General features: G+C 34.5%; 1 pseudogene; it reads right to left on the bottom strand.

Moving 5' to 3' along the window:
- Window positions 1-10,477: 10,477 nt before the first annotated feature.
- The window catches only part of LOC149160595 (uncharacterized), a 56,108-nt pseudogene continuing 44,723 nt past the window's right edge, over window positions 10,478-21,862 (bottom strand).

The following is a 21,862-nucleotide window of genomic DNA, read 5'->3' as shown; positions in this document are numbered from 1 at the left end:
CCCAACATATCTTGTAATGCATTGGCGGGAATTACCACTCCTCAAACCATCAAGATAGAAGGACAAATCAAGAAGAAAAAGGTAAGAGTGTTGATTAATCAGGAAGTACCCACAATTTTATTCATTGTAAGGTAGCAAAAGAATTGAATTGCTTCTTATATCCAGCACCAGAGTGTCAAGTAATGGTTGTAAATGGAGGAACAATAAATTGCTCCGAAAAGTGCCATAATATCCAGCTATCCATGGGAGAATATGTATTGACTCGCCCAATGCTTTCCATTCCAATGGGAGGTGCTGATGTTGTACTAGGAGTCCAATGGCTACAATCCTTGGGTACAATAGCTTTTAATTTTCAAGAACTTTTCATGAAATTTTTTGTGGAAGGAAAGGAATTGGAATTAAAGGGTATTGCAAGGAAACCGGGAAATATAAACAGCTCTAACAGTATGACAAAGCTTCTAAAAAAGGAACAAAGAGGTGTAATTTCACAATATGTTCGCTAGATGTTTCCATATTGGAATCATCTATTTCTCCAGATCTCCAAAACGCCTTGGACAATCATTCCAAGGTATTTGAGACTCCAAAGGTCTCCCACCTATTCGTGATCATGATCATGCTATTCATCTGATTCCAGGAAGTGTTCCTCCAAACATCAGCCGTACAGATATCCTTATGCCCAAAATAGTGAAATTGAACGTATGGTTGTAGAAATGCTAGAGGTTGGTATAATTCAACTGAGTCAAAGTTCTTTCTCTGCTCCAGTAGTATTGGTGCACAAGAAGGATGGATCATGGCGCTTGTGTCCAGATTATAGGGAGCTCAACAAGCTCACTATTAAAGATAAGTTTCCCATTCCTGTCATTGATGAATTACTGGATGAATTGTATGGATCAATTTACTTCACCAAGTTGGATCTTCGTTTAGGATATCATCAAATCAGAATGAAGACTGAAGACATTCCGAAAACATCATTTAGAACTCATGAGGGTCATTATGAATTTTTGGTCATGCCTTTTGGCCTTACCAATGCACCTTCAACATTTCAAGGTTTGATGAATTCAATTTTCAAACCATTCCTTAGAAAATTTGTGTTAGTATTTTTTGATGATATACTAATCTACAACAAGTCTTGGAAGGATCATGTTGAACATGTTGACAGGGTGCTACAACTATTGGAGGAGAAACAATTATATGCAAAACGATCCAAATGTTTCTTTGGAGTACAAGAGGTGGAATATTTTGGTCATATTGTATCTCATGAAGGAGTTAAGGTAGACCCTAACAAAATTAAAGCCATTAAGGAATGGAAAATTCCCACATCCATAAAGCATCTGCGAGGATTTCTCGGGTTGACAGGGTATTATCGCAAGTTTGTTAAGAATTATGGGAGAATAGCAGCACCTCTAACAACATTATTGAAGAAAGATGCATTTTCATGGACTCCAAAAGCAACAAAGGCATTCGAACATCTTAAAGAGGCAATGTGCCAAGCACTGGTCTTAGCTACACCGGACTTCACAAAAACCTTTATTGTGGAATGTGATGCTTCAAGAAATGGAATTGGTGTTGTTTTAATGCAAGATGAAAGACCCATTGCTTTTGAAAGTTGTCCAATCAAGGGAAAGTTTTTACACAAAGCTATTTATGAGAAGGAAATGTTGGCAATACTCCATGCACTTAAGAAATGGCGACCCTACCTAATGGGAAGACACTTCAAGGTAAAAACGGATCATGATAGCCTTAAATACTTTTTAGAACCAAGATTATCCTTTGAAGAGCAACAAAAGTGGGTCACAAAGATGTTGGATTATGACTTTGAAATCATCTACAAAAAAGGGAAGCAAAATGTGGTGGCAGATGCACTCTCAAGAAAGGATGAGGATGTGGAAGCATTGTTGTGCGCCATTTCTATTATCCAACCAGATTGGATAAATGAAGCAAGGGAGGAATGGAACAATGACGAAGAAGTGTGGGCACTTATTCAAAAGTTACAACAAGATTCCAATATGTCTGATACATTTCGCTGGAAAAATGATTCATTATGGTACAAAGATCGCTTATACCTCTGTAAGAATTCCCAGCTAAAACAAAAGATTCTTATGGAATTGCACACTTCTCCCTTAGGAGGGCACTCAGGATTTTTAAAAACTTACCACAGGGTTAAGAAGGAATTTTTTTGGGATGGCCTTAAATCAGATATTCAAAAGTTTGTGGCGGAATGTTTGGTTTGCCAACAAAATAAAGTTGAAACAATTAAGACACCAGGTCTATTACAACCTTTATCCATTCCAAGCCAACGTTGGGAGGAGGTTTCAATGGATTTTATCACAGGTTTACCCAAGTCTGAAGAGGGAAAGAGTGTCATCATGGTGGTAGTTGACAGACTTACCAAGTATGCACACTTTTGTGCATTATCACATCCATTTAAAGCCAGTACAGTTTCTACTGCATTTATGGAAACAATTCAAAAGCTACATGGAAACCCAAAGATTATTGTAAGTGACAGAGATCCCATTTTCACTGGAAATTTTTGGACAGAATTATTTTCTTGTCTTGGTACTCAGTTAGCTCATAGCTCATCTTATCATCCTCAATCTGATGGGCAAACTGAGATAGTAAACAAATGTTTGGAAGGATATCTTCGTTGCTTTGTATCTGATAAACAGACACAATGGATCAAATGGTTGCCTCTGGCTGAATGGTGGTATAACACTTCCTTCCATACAGCAACAAAAAATGACCCCATTTATGGCACTTTATGGGTATCAACCACCATCCATCACATCATATTTAAGAGAAAATTCTAAGATTCAAGCAGTGGAACATCACATCGAACATCAACAACAAGTCCTCCAACTCTTAAAGGATAACCTCGTGTTGGCACAAAATAGAATGAAACAACAGGCAGATCAACATCACAGCGAAAGAAGTTTTGATGTAGGTGATTGGGTATTCCTACGGCTACAAATTTATAAGAAAATGTCCCTCAAGCAAGCTAAGAAGAATAATAAATTATCACCGAAGTATTATGGTCCATACAAGGTTTTGCAAAAGATTGGTACTATGGCATACAAATTGGAGCTTCTTGCAGCTTCTCGATTGCACCCAGTTTTCCATGTTTCATGTTTAAAGAAGGTTATAGGTGACAAGCTCCCAGTTCAAACAATATTTCCAGAACTTGACGAGGAAGGAAAAATTATATTGAAACCGGAAGCAGTCACAGAAACAAGAACTCGACAGCTACGATCAATTTCGGTTAGTAGTATCTTATCAAGTGGAAGAACTTATCCGTTGAAGATTCCACATGGGAGGATGAGAATTTTATATAGAATCATCCAGAACTTCTCAAGCGTTGAGGACAACACTTTTTTGAAGGAGAGGGGCATGTTGGGTCCCTATAATACTAGTGATAACCCCATTACTATTGTATTTGTACCCCTTATTAATATTTTTGTGCCCCTATTATCCCCATATTGTTATTACTGTGCCCCATAGAATCCCTCTATTGTTATTTTTGTGGCTTTATATTATTATTGTTAGGTCGGCTGGGTTATATTGTGACTCCTTAGACTCCTATATATAGAAAGGAGGTTTTGTCATTTGAATCATCCAAGAATTGTTCATTTATGTAATGTAAAGGAGGTTGCCCCTCGAAGAGGCTGAATTCTAAGGCGTTGATCTATCTTTTCTTGAGCTGGTTTCATAACAGTGTCTAGGATTGATTAAAGACCTATGTGTTACTTTAGTCCAATATCCTACCAAAAGCATCCTTATGGACATTGTAGTTGCTGACATCCCACCAAAGTATGGCATGCTGTTATCCAGATCATGGGGAGCCAAACTTCAGGGATCTCTACAACTAGATATGCCATATGAAACAATCTTTGTTTTTGGATAACCTAAGAAACTATACCGAGAAACCTTAATGAAATATATGGTAGGTAGTGAGGATCGGCCTCAAAACTTTCCCATCTAATCCATACACTCAGATGTTGATTCTTTTATCTTATCTAATGCTGATCAAACACAAGAAACACTTTTAGATAGTATTGACACAAAACCAAAAGAAATTGCAGTTTCTACACAAAATGAAGATAACCAGACTACAGAGTTATTCAATGAAAAGAAGGTCTAATTGTTGTGAATGATGAAAAGTTTGCTCCACCAGATAGTGAAAATTATGATCATGAGATATTATGGAATTTAGAATTTGATGGATCAGTCAATAGGTTAGGAGGAGGAGCAGGAGTGTGGATATATAATTTTGAGAACAATTACTCAGAAGGCCATGCATATAGATTAAATTTTAAATGTACAAATAATATCGCTGAATATGAAGCATTAATTTTAGGTCTTAAGTTAGTTAGGAATCTAGGAGCTAAAAGATTTTTTGTTATGGGAGACTATGAACTAATTGTAAAGTAGATTGATGTTGTATATATGACAAAAGAGCCTAGATTAAGTTGCTATAGAGATACTATTGTAGAAATACTTAACACTTTCCTAGAAACAAAGCTTGTAGTCTTCCCTAGAAAACATAACATGCAAGCCCATAGTTTAGCAATGTTTGCCAGCACTTGTAAATTACCCTTCCAACCTAACTATTAGTACACTGCTGAAGTTAGGCACAGACTTGCAATTCCAAATAATTTGAAGAATTGGCAAATATTTTCTAATGATAAACAGATAAATAACTTTTTACTTTCAGAAGAAGAGTTTGTAAATAACAATATAGATACTAATACATCCATAGATCCTGACACTAACGATAAGATAGAAATAAATGAGATAGAAGTTGATGAAATAGATAGACTTAACCCAACTAAATTTACCAAATCATATGTAGATAACTTAGAGCTAATGGAGATTGATGAAATAATCAATGAAGAAATCGAAGTAATTAATCTCAAGGATAACTTCTTACCAAAGGGATTAACCCCTCTGGAAGATTTATTTGATTCAAATGATGTTCCTAGGAGACCTAAAATGGAACCATTAAGGTCTGATATAAAGGAATGTAATATAGGCACTGATGAAAATCCTAAATTGATCAAACTTTCAAAATCATTACCTCTGACTGAAAAAGTGAAATACATTGAGTTGTTGAAAGAATTTAGGGATGTTTTTGCTTGGAGTTACGAGGACCTTAAATCCTATGACACCAACATCATCCAGCACACAATTCCTATTAAAGAAAATCAAAAACCTTTCAAACAAAAGCTAAGAAGGATTATCCTGTCTTATTTTCTGCAATTGAAAAAGAAACTCAGAGGATGAATGATGCCAAAATAATTGCACGAATCAAATTTTCTAATTGGGTCTCAAACTTGGTGCCAACTATAAAGAAAACTGGTGAAATCAAACTCTGTGTGGATCTCAGAAACCTAAAAAAGTGTCACTTAAATACAATTACCCTCTCCCCAAAATCGATCACATTTTACAGAAGAGTAGTTGGATCAACCAAAATCTCATTGCTGGATGGGTTTTCTGGTTATAATCAAATCTTAGTTCATCCAGATGACTAACCCAAAACTGCCTTTACTACTCCTTGGGGCACTTTTATGTATGTGAAAATGCCTTTTGGGCTAATGAATGTAGGAGCCACTTTCCAAAGGGCTATGGATATAGCCTTTGCTAAAGAAATTCATGATTTCCTTATGATATATCTAGATGATATTACTGTATTTTCAAAGTCTGACAATCATCATTTGGATCATCTAAGGCAAGTTTTTATTAAATGCAGGAAGTTTGGAATCTCCTTGAACCCCAAAATGTCCTTGTTTGGGTTGGAGGAAGGAAAGTTGTTAGGTCACATAATTTCAAAAGATGGTATAAGAATAGACCCTGCAAGAATAGAAGCCATCTTACAAATAAGACACCCTAGGAACATTAGAGAATTACAAGCTTTCTTAGGAAAAATCAATTTTCTTAGAAGATTTATATCTAATCTAGCAGAATTAATTAGATCACTAAACAACATGCTGAAAAAGGACTCCACCATAAAATGGATTGTTTAGGCTAAGAAATCCTTCAAAGACATCAAACTAGCCTTAACTAAAACACCTGTATTAATCAGTCCTAAAATTGATAGAGATTTCATCTTGTTTTCCTTTGCTTCTGAGCACGCAATAGTTGTTATCTTGTTACAAAAAAATGACGAGGGCTATGAACAACCTATTGCTTTATTTAGCAAAGCCCTGAGAGATTCCCCCTTGAAATACAATATAATGGAAAAACAGGCCTTGGCTTTGGTCAAAGCCATTAAGGATTTTAGGGTATACATCTTATATTCTCACATAGTAGCCTACGTTCCCAATTCAGTAGTAAAAGACATCCTAACTCAGGATGGTCCTGATGGAAAGAGGGGAAAGTGGATTGCTACTATTTTAGAGTATGATAGAAAAAAAAACTTACAAAGTTAATCAAGGGCCAAGGTTTAGCCAAGCTCATGGCCGAATCAAACTGTCAGGCCTTGGATATAAACTTTATTGCAGCAATAGATAATGAAGAGGAGATGGTGACTCCACTAATCATCAGGCCTTTCTTGAATCACCATGGTATGTTGATATTATTTATGTTTTACTAAATTTACAAGCTCCTCTTGAATTATCTAGGACTAAAAGCAGGTTTTTGAAGATGAAATCCTTAAGATTTTGTATATTAGACAATGTTTTGTTTTGGAAAGACCATGAAGGTATTCTTCTCAATTTCTTATTAAAAGAAGAATCTAACAAATTTTTACAAGAGTTTCATGCAGGTGACTATGGAGAACACCTTTATTGGAAGACTACTGTAATTAAAATCCTTAGAGATGGTTTCTACTGGCCTACCTTGTTTGCTGATGTCAAAAAATATGTGACCTCCTATCACAAATGTCAATTTTTTTAGGGAAAGAAAAAGCTATTACCTTTACCCCTCAAGCCAATCTCCGCTGAAATACCTTTTCAACAATGGGGTCTAGACTTCATTGGTGAAATTCACCCACCCTCCTCTGCCCAACACAAATGGAGCCTCACAGCCACAGACTACTTCACAAAATGGATAGAAGCCATACCTTCAAGGCAAGCCACAGATATTGTTATCATAACCTTCCTTGAAACCAATATTCTATCAAAATTTGGATGTCCAACTAAGCTCATTATTGATAATGCAGCAGCCTTTAAATCCAAAAGAATGATATATTTCTGCAATAAATACCATATCACCCTTGGAAATTCCACAAAATATTACCCTCAAGGTAATGGATTCACTGAATCCTCAAACAAAATCCTAGTAAACATCATCAAGAAGTTACTAGAGGACAATAAGAAGACTTGGAATAAAAAGCTAGTCAATGCCTTATGGGCAGACATATTGACTACTAAGAAATCAATTAGTACTTCTCCCTATCAACTAGTTTATGGAATGGAAGTTGTCTTTCCATCCTCTTTGGGAGTACCAGTAATGAAGTTACTTCAAGGAATACAGGTTGAACGAATAGTATCCAAAGAAGAATCAACCAAACTATTCATATACAACAAACGAGAGAAGAGGTCTATGTCAGTTCTCAAGTTGTGCAATAAAAGATTAAGAAGATTTTTTATAAGAGAGCCAAGGTTGAATATTTCTACATTGGTGACAAAGTGCTCAAGTGGGACTCAAGGAGGGAAGATAAAGGAAAACATGGTAAATTTGATTTCCTATGGAAAGGTCCCTATGTCAATTATGCTTATAGAGGAAATAATGCTTTCTTCTTGAGAGAAATTGATTGTACGGATGTAGAGGGTGGGCCAGTGAATGGTTGAATTCTAAAACATTACTTTGAACCTAATTACTAATTTTCATTTGTATATATTCTATTTTCAAAAGTCTAATTTGGATCGGATGGTGATTTTTGAAGTTGAAGCCCGACGATAAGGCCTTAAGCTTTAAAATATTCACTATCATAAGTATCAATAATGCATATTCATAGAAGGACACATCGCAAGGCAACATCAACAACAATTCAAAGGTTACTGACCACTAAAGTCTTGACATTTCACAAGGAAATGCCATCCCCAAGTGGAGCCACTGTTAGGTTCCTATACCAGTAGGAGCCATAATTTTGAATGACTAAGGTTAAGCCTTGTAATATTGTACATACCTTTGCTTTCTGTAAATGTTTTCCATACTATAAAAATTAAAAAATGTAAAGAGGGTATCTCCTAAAAGAAAAATCAAAGGACAAAAAGAATAAGAGAAGGTTAAAAAAATGAAAGTATATGAACCCCAGAAACAAAAAATAACATGAAAGTGTGCAAGCCTAAATGCCACTACTATTTACTTTTATGCATAATAATGATTGCGTGAAACTTGTTATTCATGCCACAATCCATGGTAATCAAACTGTTTAATCTTGGTTATTTCATGCTTTGAATTTTATGTTTATAGTTAGAGAATAAAATCTGACCAATCAGTTTAATCTTGGCAGATTATTAGTTAGGTAGAGAAAATAAAAGGAGCTCATGAGCTTAATCTGAGCCCTTGGATGATATAAGGATAGAATTAGATAGATTACTTTTCAAAAGAAAAATAGATGAATAAGGGTTTTCTAGCCTAAATGCACCCAAATAAATGGAGAAAATATGTTAGAGGTAAGAAATGGGTAAGTAGAAGAAAGGTTGTTGAACTACAAAGTTAATTGGATCAAAGCACATGCATCATGCTTAGACACATCTTTCAACATGTATGGTCAACTATGCAAGAAAAGACAAAGGTTTACAAGTTCATGTGATTAACTCCCCCTCATTCATTTTTCCCCTATACTTACTAATTTCCTATCCACAAGTATGTTCTAGTACTTTTAAATCCTACTATTCAAAGAGGCTCGGAGCCGTTCTCTGACTTTTGGTGGGACCAAACCCTCGGATTAATGACTTATGAACACAAGTGCTATAATCCCCTTCATAAAATCATTTCCCCTTCATACAAACAATTTCCCTTCATCACCCTAAGAAAAACCCCTTTTCCTAAGGTTTAAACACAATTTACCTAGGAAGAGTGAAAACCTGTTATGAAACTAGCTCAAGAAAAGATGGAAAAGATAGATCAATGCCTTAGAATTCAAACTCTTTGAGGGGGAAACCTCCTTTACATTACATAAATGAACAATTCTTGGATGATTCAAATGACAAAACCTCCTTTCTATATATAGGGGTCTTAGGAGTCACAATATAATCCAGCCGACCTAACAATAATAATATAAAAGCCACAAAAATAACAATAGAGGGATTTTATGGGGCACAGTAATAACAATATGGGGGCAAAAGGGGCACAACAATATTAATAAGGGGTATAACTACAATAGTAATGGGGTAATCGCTAGTATTATAGGGACCCAACATGCCCCTCTCCTTCAAAAAAGTGTTGTCCTCAACGCTTGAGTAGTTCTGGATACTTCTGCATAAAATTCTCATCCTCCCATGTGGAATCTTCAGCGGATAAGTTCTTCCACTTGATAAGATACTCTGAAATTCGGATCCAAGGTTCAGCGCGATTCCTTCTCAAATGGGTTTTTTTTGCGACTTCTGAAACGTCACAAAAAAAATGTTATAGCGAAAATGCCACGATGACCTATTTGGAGCAGCAAAACCCTAGAATCCAAAGCTCTGATACCAAATGTTATGAAACCAGCTCAAGAAAAGATGGAAAAGATAGATCAACGCCTTAGAATTCAGCCTCTTCGAGGGGGCAACCTCCTTTACATTACATAAATGAACAATTCTTGGATGATTCAAATGACAAAACCTCCTTTCTATATATAGGAGTCTAAGGAGTCACAATATAATCCAACCGACCTAACAATAATAATATAAAGCCACAAAAATAACAATAGAGGGATTCTATGGGGCACAGTAATAACAATATGGGGGCAATAGGGGCACAACAATATTAATAAGGGGTATAAATACAATAGTAATGGGGTAATCGCTAGTATTATAGGGACCCAACAAAACCCCCCATGTAAATCCCTTTCCAATCAAAAACCCACAACAAGCCTTTTATCCTAAGTATTGAGCGTATATAAATCAAAGTGTGAAAGACATACATTTTACCTTTTACCTAGGAAAAACCAACTCCACCCATCACATTTCATATTAATTATTAACTTTATTATATAATTCCCAATATAGCCCTTTTCTCGTATATAAACTAAATCCCTATGTAAATACCCCCAACCCTTAGTTTTAGTAAAAATTATATAAATTACCCGTATCCCGATACAACCTTACTTAATTTACCTAATCCCAGAAAACCTAAGTTAATCCTATCTTTAACCTCACCCGATTCCCTAATCTTGTGATTAAGCCCCGCCCAATCTCTTAACCCAGGATTAATTCCTAAAGTAATCCCAAACTGCTGTGATTAAAACCCCTGCCCCCCCCCCCCCCTACACTCCCGTTCATTTCCTCCGTGCATCTTCTCCACCCGACTACCGTCAAATCACAAGCGCCCAAATCTAATGGACCACAGCCATATTGTCCGAGCTCGATAGCCGACCTTTACCCACCCAATAAGGCGGTTTTCCCTGACCCCCAGAATGATAGATGTCATGCGCTAGAGTACATCGGGTGACCCTCCTAAAAACCGCCCATGCCACATAAGCGGTGCGACGACCTCCAATATCGCCTCCCCACCAACCCGATAAACCACCTATTACCAATAATATGAAATTTCACACCATATTCAAAAATTTACCTGTTAAGCTTAAAACCCCGAAAACCTTCGTTTTCGTGCTTTCACCCATTTCATAGTATAAACTCATTAAACCCTTCAGCACCACCCTGGACTTCTGTGACACAATTCCACCTCCATTTACGTCCAAAACACTGCCACAACCCCTTCAGCAGGCATCCCTGTGCAAATGAAGCCATCAAGTTCCTTTCCAGCGAACCAAGGTTTTCTTAATAATTGTTGAATTTTACAGGTAATCAACCGAAGACCAAAGCTTGGATAAATAGTTCTGATACTAGTCGCAGAACCTACTTACTCCAAGACTCAAGAAGAAACCTATTAAAAGCCTATATTCAGAAGAAGAAGACCATTATACAAAGAACAAAGAAGAAGACAATTACACACAAAAGCCGAGAAGAAAACACTTACACAGAGCCTTGATAGTCAAAATAGAGGAACCAGATGAGAGATGCAGTTAGAAGAGAAACAAAAGAAACATACAAATACTTGATCAATATCCACTTCCCAATGCTAATACACATAAAACAAAAGAACTTACAGTTGAAACACAGAGTAAAAGTTAAATTGTACAGTAAAAGGGAAAGACACAGAAAAGATAAAGACGGGTCATCATAGTGAAAGAGTATCAGTGACAAAGAGTATCAGATGAAAGCCTGAAGTAAATAAAGCTTCCAGCATGATAATTCAAATAGAAAAGAGCATAAAGAGCTAAAATCAAACCATAAAAGTCAGCAGTACCACAATAAAAGGGACATCATGAAAGCAGTTCACTAGCTGTCTCTATCTTCTTGTGAGAAGATATTTGTATTTCCTAGATTAAATCTCAAGTCAGTTTGAGATATTTGTAATAAAACCTTAGTATAAATACTTTGCAATTCGAAGTATGTAGGGTGGATTCTTAAAAATTTCTATAGACTTCTTGATCGAAAGATTGTAAAGCCATTGGAGCATTCACTAAGCCAGCAAGCTGGATTGATGAATAAAGACCAGATATTTCAAAGGATTCATGTGTAGAGCGAAGTGTAGACAAGTATTTTCTCACGTTGTTGTTATCTCTTAAAGTTTTTCCATAATGTTTATCTGAATCTGAATGCCATAACTAAAGTATTATCTCAGAATTTGTTTAATTACACTCTATTATAACAGTTAGGCAAATACATGTTTTCTACTGATAATCTAAGTTAAGGAATTCTTAATTTCTCCTTAGTTTAGGTTGTTTCTTTATAATCTATAGCAAAGGATTCTTAATTGCCCTTTGTTTTCGATTACCCTTGTTCCTCATTTCAATCCCGGTTTGAGAATTCTTAATTGCTCTCTCACCCTAGTTAAAACCTTTTCACCCCTCTGGCCTAAAGACCTGCACTCTACTCTGTTATCTTGCCCTTTGAACATTCCCTTTAGTGAGTTGATCCAGTCCTACTGCTCTTTTGTTGACTCCATAGCCCAATGGACTAGAGACATCATCCTATCCATCTATTTAAAGACTCCCACCACCCAATCTTCAATACAAATCAAAAACCCCCTAAACCTTAAGAACTAGCCTAAAATCCCATCAAACAAAGCTAAATCATATAGAGAGAGCCCTCTCTGAGCTTAGGTTGGCTAGAGCCTATGCCCAAAAGTTGGTTTGTGGTTACCTCGATCATTTTCTTTCTTCTAATAAATTCTAGAGAAAATTCTGAGTGATAATAGAACCCAACCAAAATATGAAACTATTTTTCATTTCTAAAATAATTATCCTTAACGTAACAAATGAAATTATAAAAAAACAAAATAATTTTACCTATTGATCTCTTGTAGGAGCTACACTCTCCAACAATGACATTTCCCATAACTGAATTTGTTCAATTATTTCTTGTCTGATTTGAACATTTTTAGGAATAGCTGGTAGGAGCCTTAACATTCTTGTTTGTGAGTCTATAAGACTCCTTAAATAAACTTGTTTCGATCCTGGTGGGAGAATTCTGACTGAACCCACATTTGATGTAAAGGGCATGTTATGGGGTTCTGGTCTAGGTGTAGATGGCATAACATGACCCTCTATACCAACAGATTATATACTTGTTGGAGTCACCCTAGAAACATCCTGCAAGGAAAAAATATAAATAATAAGATGGAATAATAGATGAATAATGTTGAAATATGTAAATAGGTTCGGTCTTCATAACGACATATGTAAGCACAATTCTATGTCTATTATGTAAAAAAAAGAAAAATAAGATTATTTTTGTTATGCTTGAGGCATGGATTTCATGCTCAAGGAATTGTATTCTAGATCAAGCTCCCATTGTGAGATCTTAGGATTGATCATTGAGCCATTGTCATAAAGACCCATTTTGGCATGTTACATATTGCACAAAAAAAAAAATTGTTTGAGTCAAATAGAGTCAAATGATCCTCCAGGACCAAGTTGAAATGTTCCATAAGCAACCAAACTATAACTTAAAAGAAGGTCATGAAGATGGCAAATTATCAATGAAATGTATAGTACCGTTGTAAAGAATCATGGAAACCAAAATAATAAGCACTATAGCTAGGTGTCCATGAGGTATGTATAATAATTTTCTTTTAAAGGGTCCATCGTAATATGTAGTAGGGTTGAATTTATGGGTTTATATTTTAAGAAAGCCCTAGTATTTAGAAACCTTAACCTTAAGGTATTTGTTCCCTATTATTTGATTTCTAGGGCACGGATAAACTCTAGAATGGCATAAAGGGAAAAGAGTATGATCTAAGGTTTGAATTTAAGAAACCCTAAAATGATCTCTTGATTACATAAAAACCCTAGAAAAGTAACTTGACATCATGTTTTGGAATAATATATTGCTTGGCTTACTTGCTAAAATAGTATTGTAGGTACAAGAAGTAAAAAACAGATGGGGTGATCCATTGAAAGGCATGATGTAGCTCTTGGTAACCTCATAAATCATGGAATTGTTGTGAAAAGAATTTATTAAATATATGCCCTAGATTTCTCCACAAATAACATAATCAAACTCATGCAAATACATGGTTGAATCTTACATTTTGCATAACATTAGATGTATATGGGGGCATTAATGATCCCTACATGCCAACATTAGGTGTATTGAAGGGCATAAATGAATCCTCATGCCAACAAAATGCATGCTTAGAAAAAACACAGATATTAATAAATAGATATAGTGAAATAAGTTAATTAAATCCACAAAAATATTGATCAAGTTTTACCACTAGCATTACCTTAGATGTATTAAAAGGTGTTATAGGGGTTGGAACGACTTTAGACATTTCATACATTCCACAAACATAAATTAGCATAATATAATAAGGAACATAAGATAATTGAACCTATAAAAGACAATATTCAATCTTACCTCATGCATCATCATAGCAGTGTCTTGCCCTTGTGCATTTGTTAACATTTCCATAAAAGTAGTTAAGATCATTGAATCCCCCATAGTAGCATCGGTAACACCCATGGGCACATTCTTAAAAAAACACATAATAACATAAAAATAAGAAAACCTTGATCAAAAAATCGATAAGAAAATAGAATCGGTAACACCAAATATATATGTCTTTCAAGTAAAACATTAAACATTCAAATTACTTGATGTTCATTACAATTAAAAACTCATTACTTAACTTGTAAAGAAAAATTATATTGTAGTGAATCCTTACAACTATCTTAAAGTAAACATAGTGATCGAAAAATGTCATCCTCACAAGTAAAACATTAAACATTCAAATTACTTAACATTTATTACAATTAAAAACTCAATTCTTAACTTGTAAAGAAAAATTATATTGTAGTGAATCCTTAAGACTATCTTAAAGTAAACATAGTTATTGAAAAAATGTCATCCTTGCATGAAATCTTCTCATCTGATGGCATATATACCCCATCATTAATAGGCCTTAAATCCACAAATAAATTAATACCATCATTTTCATAGCCGTCATCACCTTCAACTACAGGTAAATTAAAATCAATGAATTCATCATCTTCATGGATTTGATGCCCATGTGGTTTCTCATGTCCTTCAGACACTTCAGTAAACTCATCCTGGTCTTCATCTTGGTCATATGCATCATTGACAATAAATTATTCATCATCTCCATCTTGGCCATCTATGTATTCAGGGGGAACTTCTGCATCTTCAAGTAAATCATGGTCCTCTACATCTTGAAAAAATGTTAATCTTCGTCCTCTTCGATCATAATCAATAAAAAATGACCAACGAGGTTGTTCTAAATTTGGAATGAGAAAATTTTGGTCATATTGACTTGGAAACACATAAGATTCAGAAGTGGCTTCAAACATAGATGTATTGATCATATGGAATCCATTATTATGGAACAAGATAGTTTTTTCTTCTCCCACTTCGATAAGCTTGTACCATTCAACACAAAAAATCACTTTCTTGAAAGACATAAAAGCAAGCTCTATAATTTCCTCCAACACTCCATAGTAGGGAAGTGTTCTTGTGATTGGTTGTCTATCTTTCACATGTGAATGAAATTCCACCTCAAATGATGCTGAAACTCCACAATCATAAGTTTTTCTCTTTTCATCAACTTTTCTGATGCGAAAATGATGATCAAAATTCCACATTCCTTTGTAATATCTTACCTAAATTCATATAAATATCAACTAATTAGATTCAATGATATGAAATCTAACAAAAACATTAAATATATGCAATATATTAATATATATAACCTCCCCATTTATAGATCCTTTAATGAAATTCAAGTGTTGTTGTGTTACTCTATCATTCCCTTTTGTTTCCTCATGTTCAATATTGGTCATTAGCCAATTCCACAAGCATCTCTCTGGCCACTTTCTTTTATGGCTTGCAGGAAATCCTCGAGTAGTGTTTTCCCCATGTCTATTATATATATCGGCCCATGCATTTTCATCTTCTAATTTCCTTTTTTCAGTGTACTTCTCCATCCATTCCAACATAAAGTTCAAATTGTATGAAACATACAAATGTAATGCCTCCCACTCCTTAGCATCTACAATGAAAAATGTATTTCTTTAATGAATTAATAATTATTTAAAGCCATGTAATATAAAACTTAAGATAAAAATAACTCCTAACTTTTTGTATACCTTTTATCCTATTTGAAGCCCCTTCACCCTCTATTTTCTCTCCTTCAAATGATTGAGATTGGTTATAATTTTATAATCGCGGAGCTTCAAGATGCAATCAAGGTAAGTACTCACTCAAATGAACCATGTCCTGGAAAACCATGTACCCCTCAACTCTGGACCCTTCTTGTCGAGCCTTTTGCCTCACAAATTGTTTTAAGACCTTCATATATCTCTCCACAAGCCACATTGTTCGAATATGAATAGGACCACATTGTTAAATCCCTCTACTCGGTATACAAGGTAGTGCTCTTGAGAACTAAAGAAGCTTGGAGGGAAGCACATTTGAATATCACACATCAAAAGTGAAACATTCCTCTTCCAATACTTCAATTCATCCTTACGTATCTCTTTAGATGAGACCCACCTACATGTATTACAATAAAGACTTGTTATCTCTTGTAAACTAAAAGCAGAAACTCATATAAAGGCATAACCAATGATGCACTTCAAATGATAAGAGTAATGGAAGAGAATGCATGATGGATTGAAAAATACCTCTGATATTTACCTAATTTGTGAATAGTCAAAGTGACATTGTGGTCAAAAGTACTTGGTATTGGTATAGACAACACATACTGCATGACCATTAACAAATAACCATGTTGAAATATGCATGAACTAATTTTATCACTATACTATCATGACTATTAGCAAATAACCATGTTCAAATATGCATGAACTGATATTATCACTAGGATATACAATTTTCTAATTAAGTTTCCAACAGATATAACATGTGACAACGTTACCTTTATCCAATTGTCCCAATCATCTGTTTTTAGGCCCAAGAACTCTGATCCATCTCTTGTGAATCAATTTTTTAATGACGCACCAAATCCAGAAGGAAATGTTATGCTTTTCATAGTAGAAATGATGTTTTCTTTCTCATTTGATGTAAATGTCCATGGAGCATGAACATATGAGTTGTCTTCATGCAACCACATGTTCGACATGATATTGGCAACTCAAAGGTCCTTTATTAACTTTATTTGTGCTTCAATGTTATTTCCGTTTAGATGTTTCCACAAGCACTTTGCCACATTTTCCCCAATGTGCATAGTATCAAATAGGTGGGCTATTGGCAAGCTCTCATAATATTCTAATTTGTAGAAAATAGAGAGTCTTTTCATTCCTAGGGGAAAACCGGTCCCTTCTTTTTTGTCATACATCGGTTTCCACCTAGCAGGGATCATCTTTATTGGCTTCCTCATTTCCACTTCCATTCCATTGAACTTATGTTTATCACTCACGCAATAGTGATGATTTTGTGGTAAGAATTGTCGATACTCATCATAGACAGTTTTATTGAGATCCCTTGACTCCCTATACAACAATTTTGGCCCACATGATGAACAACCATATTTCCCCTTTGTTTGTAGTCCTAAAATAAGATTGGAAACCATATTTAGTAAATTCTAAGATGAACACAATAATTATAAATGTAATTTATATTATATTACCACAAAAAATAGAGATCCCCAGGGCATCATGAATTTTCCAGATAAGAATCACATGAAATAGGAAGTTTCTATCATTGATAGGTCTTGAAAAAATCAAACATATTTACACCATCCCATAATTCATGAAGCTCATCAATGAGGGGCTCCATGTATACATCCATATCCTTTATCTGATATTCCCCTAAGTGAACAAAGAGTTCTTTATTAGGATTAACTGAATTGAAATACTTTTATATAATCTTCAAGAAATAATTGCATTCATATGTTCTAGTACCTGTTATGATAAGAGTTAACATTGCATGTTCCTTTTTCATTTCCATACAAGGGGGAAGATTGTTTTTTATAATTAACATTGGCCAAATAGAATATGTTGTTCTAAGATCTCCAAAAGGATTGACACCATCCATTGCTAGAGAAATTCTTGCATTCCTTGGCTCATTTCTTAAATGTGGCCATGTTACCTCAATCTCTTTCCAATATTTACTATCCACAACCATACACATGACACCATCCTGGCTCCTCACTTGTGCATGATGATCCATATATTTTGCCAACTCCTTGCATTTGAACATTCTCTCAAACCTTGGCTTTAATGGAATGTGTCGTAATACTTTATAAGGAACCTTCTTGGATACTTGATCTTGACGATACCTATTTTTGTGACACATTGGGCATTGTTGTAAATTTTCATTATTTCCATAGTACAATATATGGTCATTTGGACATGCATCATATTTCTTGTACTCCATTCCAATGTCTTTCATTATTGAAGATACTTCTCTATGAGAATGAGACAACTTATTGTCCTTTGGAAGTATTTTGTGTGCCAAAAGTCTGCATAGTGCAACAAATGATTTTTATAAGTATACACAATATTAAAAAATTTTAAGATATCTAGAGCATTAATTTATAGGAATATCAATCCAGCCTTAGTATATCAGTAAAGCATGTGTTTGTCAATCCATGTTTAAGATTCAAATTCAACAACAACATAAGTGTCGCCAATATACAAGTTTGAACATTTGCATAAAGAAGTGTCCTAGCCAAATGAGCTAGGTGTGAATCAAAAACTTCTTCAAAAGATGTGTAGAAGTCTTGGATAAATTCATTGACACCAGCCTCATTTATCCGCGAAGTGGCTTCATCCATAAATTTGTCTTGTCCTTCATCTTGAGAGTCGCTATCATCAATATCATCCGTTGGTTCTTCAGGAATATTAGGAACCGGAAGCGACTTTTCATATTTAAAAATTCAAATGAAATGATCAATAATAATGTATTAAATAATGTGCATATTTATTTATTATAAAAATAAAAATTTGTTAATTATAATGTACCTCCTCTATATAAACTCCATGGTCCAATCTATGGATACCAACAAGCCTTCGCTTCTTTATTTTCCTATTTTGGAACATTTTGCAATTGCAATATATCATTTCATTGAAGTATTCATATGTACCTGGCATAGGTCTTGTTTCTCGTTCATATGAATATTCAGATGATGATGTGCTGTTTCCCTGAATGCACCATGTTTTTTAAACAATAACACTGCAATTTTTAACTTGAGTATTACTTATTTTTCAAGAGAACATGACCACTAAATCAACCTAGTGAGTGAATATATGAATATGTAGTTTTTCAGTGTATTTTTTGGCTCGTTGATCCCTTGATTGTTTGTACTTTTATTTTTTCGTTGTTTCAAGGTAGTTTTCAGTGCTTCTATAGGAATTAGATATGAAAAAAATTGAGTTCTAGGTTCAAAACCCTGAACAAGACTCTACCAATGTGTTGAGTGAGCATTGAAGATCTGTCCAACACTTTGAGGCAAGCTTATCAGAGTGTTCCAACAAGCATCTAACTAGTCACAAACAAACTTTTGAAGTATCGTTTTAGAGTTATTTCTAAAAATAAATCCAACCTCTAACTAAATCAACACAATAAATACTACAAATACCAAAAGCAACATAAATTCTTGGTATGCCATTTTGTATAGAATAACGTAATAGAAATCTGTGAAGAAACATTTGTGGACACTAGTTAGGATCATTACATAAATAAATGTTGAAATATATGACAACGTGTAAAACCATAAATTTATTCTAAGATATGTTGATTTAAACTTTTATGCATGTAATACTAATTTCATTAAGACAGTTTTGTGATTAAAATGCACGTAGTGAATGTACACCAATTCAAACTTTACAAGCTACTAAATTCACATGATGTAGTCTTACTAAATTTACTAAAATGTCTAGAATATTTCTCAAAAACTTATATATATAAATAAATTCTTTATTTTATTTTAATGTACAATTTTCTTTATTATATTTCCATACTATATAGATTGATATTTATAGTAATACAAACCAATATATGACTAATACTAGACTTTAGTCTATTCCTTTAATTATATTTAAATATATTTGATGACCAGACACTTATATCTTAATATTCATATACTTAGTGAAAAAGTACCTACATGCTACTTACTGTTACTCACAATTGATCTTTGAAAAAATATAATTGTGAAAAATCAAATTCTGAACCATCTCATATTTTTTATTTTTACGGACAATTGATATTTGATAATGAAATCTCGATGAGTTCATTGCATTCAACTTAAAGAAAATCCCCTCTATGTTTTCTGATGAGAACCTGTTTTATGATGTAGGAAGAGAACAAGAACATGTTGCAGATTTGGAAAGGGGCTTCAAAATTGAAAAAAATAATGAAGACTATTGGGGATGAAGTTTAATCACATCCCTAACTAAAGTTGTGATAGGTATGAAGGATACTTGTGCTATCATGAGAGAGATGCAAACTGAGACATGTTCTCCAGGATAATGGCAACGCTGATCCTGATATTACCCAAACAATTGTCTAAAATTGAAGGAGTTTGTTGTGATCAAGATTCCTAATAGGCGTTGCAGTTCGTATGTCACAATTTGACCTCTGTCAATTTATTTCATGAATTTGATGAGCAAGACAACCTAAAAAATCTAGCAAGTGTTAGTAGAGGTACACTACACCCCTTTGATGCACAAGAAGTTCAGTTATCAAATGATCAATGAAGGTGGTGTTAAAGCCGCTGCCCAGTTCTATATTCTAGCATCCACCTAAACAATGAATGGGAATATGCCTTTGATGGCAAAGGGCTAGATGCTCCCTACCTTTACAAAATAAGAGCACATAATAAAGGCCCTGAAGATAGAGTAAAACCTATTCCTCAGCATTTATGATATATCACGAGTACCACCGTGTGTAGAATTAAAGGAATTTATTATGCCAGATATTGAGGACGATAATATGTGTAGATAATACTATCTTAATGAGTAGCATTTAGGTGTTTATAACACTATTCTACATACGATCCAGATATCAAAATCAGAGTCCCCTACAGATACTTCTTCAAGGCACCTCTGATTTCAAGCATAATTAATAGGCTAGGATGAAAATATATGAAAAATGCATAATTACATATTAGAGTACATTATGGGTGTTGCTAAATGTTGTTAGTAACTTAAATTCATATTAATATAGCATAGTTGGAAGCATCAAAACTTTATTGGGATCAGAATATTAAAACAAGTCAAATGTCCTTTCTATAAAGTTGGTCCATTTATTTTTTAAATAATCATATTGAAATGCCAATGTTGTTGAATATAATGACACTATTGAGGAGTGAGAACGAGATCTGGTATTGCGTGGTACACGATGTAGAGTAAGGAATTTTTATAAATATAAAAGATGAGATCTAGGACTTTAATGTTGTGAATATCTACAGAAATCACAAACAGATTTTGCATGATAAATAACTTTACAGATATCATGCCACTCCACCTTCTCTTTGTAAAATAATAATATACATTTGTGTCAACTCATGATTTTTTTTTCAATTCTTTTGTTCATCCTCCATAAACACCATGAAAAAAAATGGAAGTGCATTAATAAGTTGGTGATGGGAAAGGCGCATTTGGTTTTTAAATTGTAAAATGTAAACCTTGAGTCCATGCCAGTAGCAGTCAGATCAACAAGGCTGATGATAATAACACTGAGAGAATTGATTTGTCTGTATTCAGGATAGTGGAGAAAGTGGATACACACAGTAGACTGAATGCTGCCTCCACTTTTGGAGTCCATAGCCATGATCAGCACTATTGCCAATTGAGGGTTGAGACGTGGTGTGACAGTGATTGACACCATTCTCTTCCCAGGACTCTAAATCATATGATGGAGAATTTTGCATGAGCAACAGTATCAGGGCAAACTCTCCCTATGCTTTTGTTTAGGATTTATATAACAACATTCAAAAGTTGGACTAAAGTGAGAGATTGCAAAAAATTAAATGAAAGTCTAGTTGGTTGACTCTTTGCAATTATGGATTCAAAATATTACACAACTGAGATCCATATTTAAAACAAAATTAATCATGCCCAGCTCACTGAGCGAAATTAAGATAGGGAGGACTAGAGCTGTTGTAGCTAGAGCCATCCTTGTGGGATTTTTGGTGGTGCTAGTTGTCTTCGTGAGTAGCCCAGGTACATGAT

The sequence above is a fragment of the Pinus tabuliformis genome, chromosome 5_2 (genome assembly GCF_031772625.1).
Source record: "Pinus tabuliformis cultivar Carrire ecotype Pingquan chromosome 5_2, CPIR1, whole genome shotgun sequence".
Classification (NCBI taxonomy): Eukaryota; Viridiplantae; Streptophyta; class Pinopsida; order Pinales; family Pinaceae; genus Pinus; species Pinus tabuliformis.
This window is presented reverse-complemented; position numbering and strand designations above follow the sequence as displayed.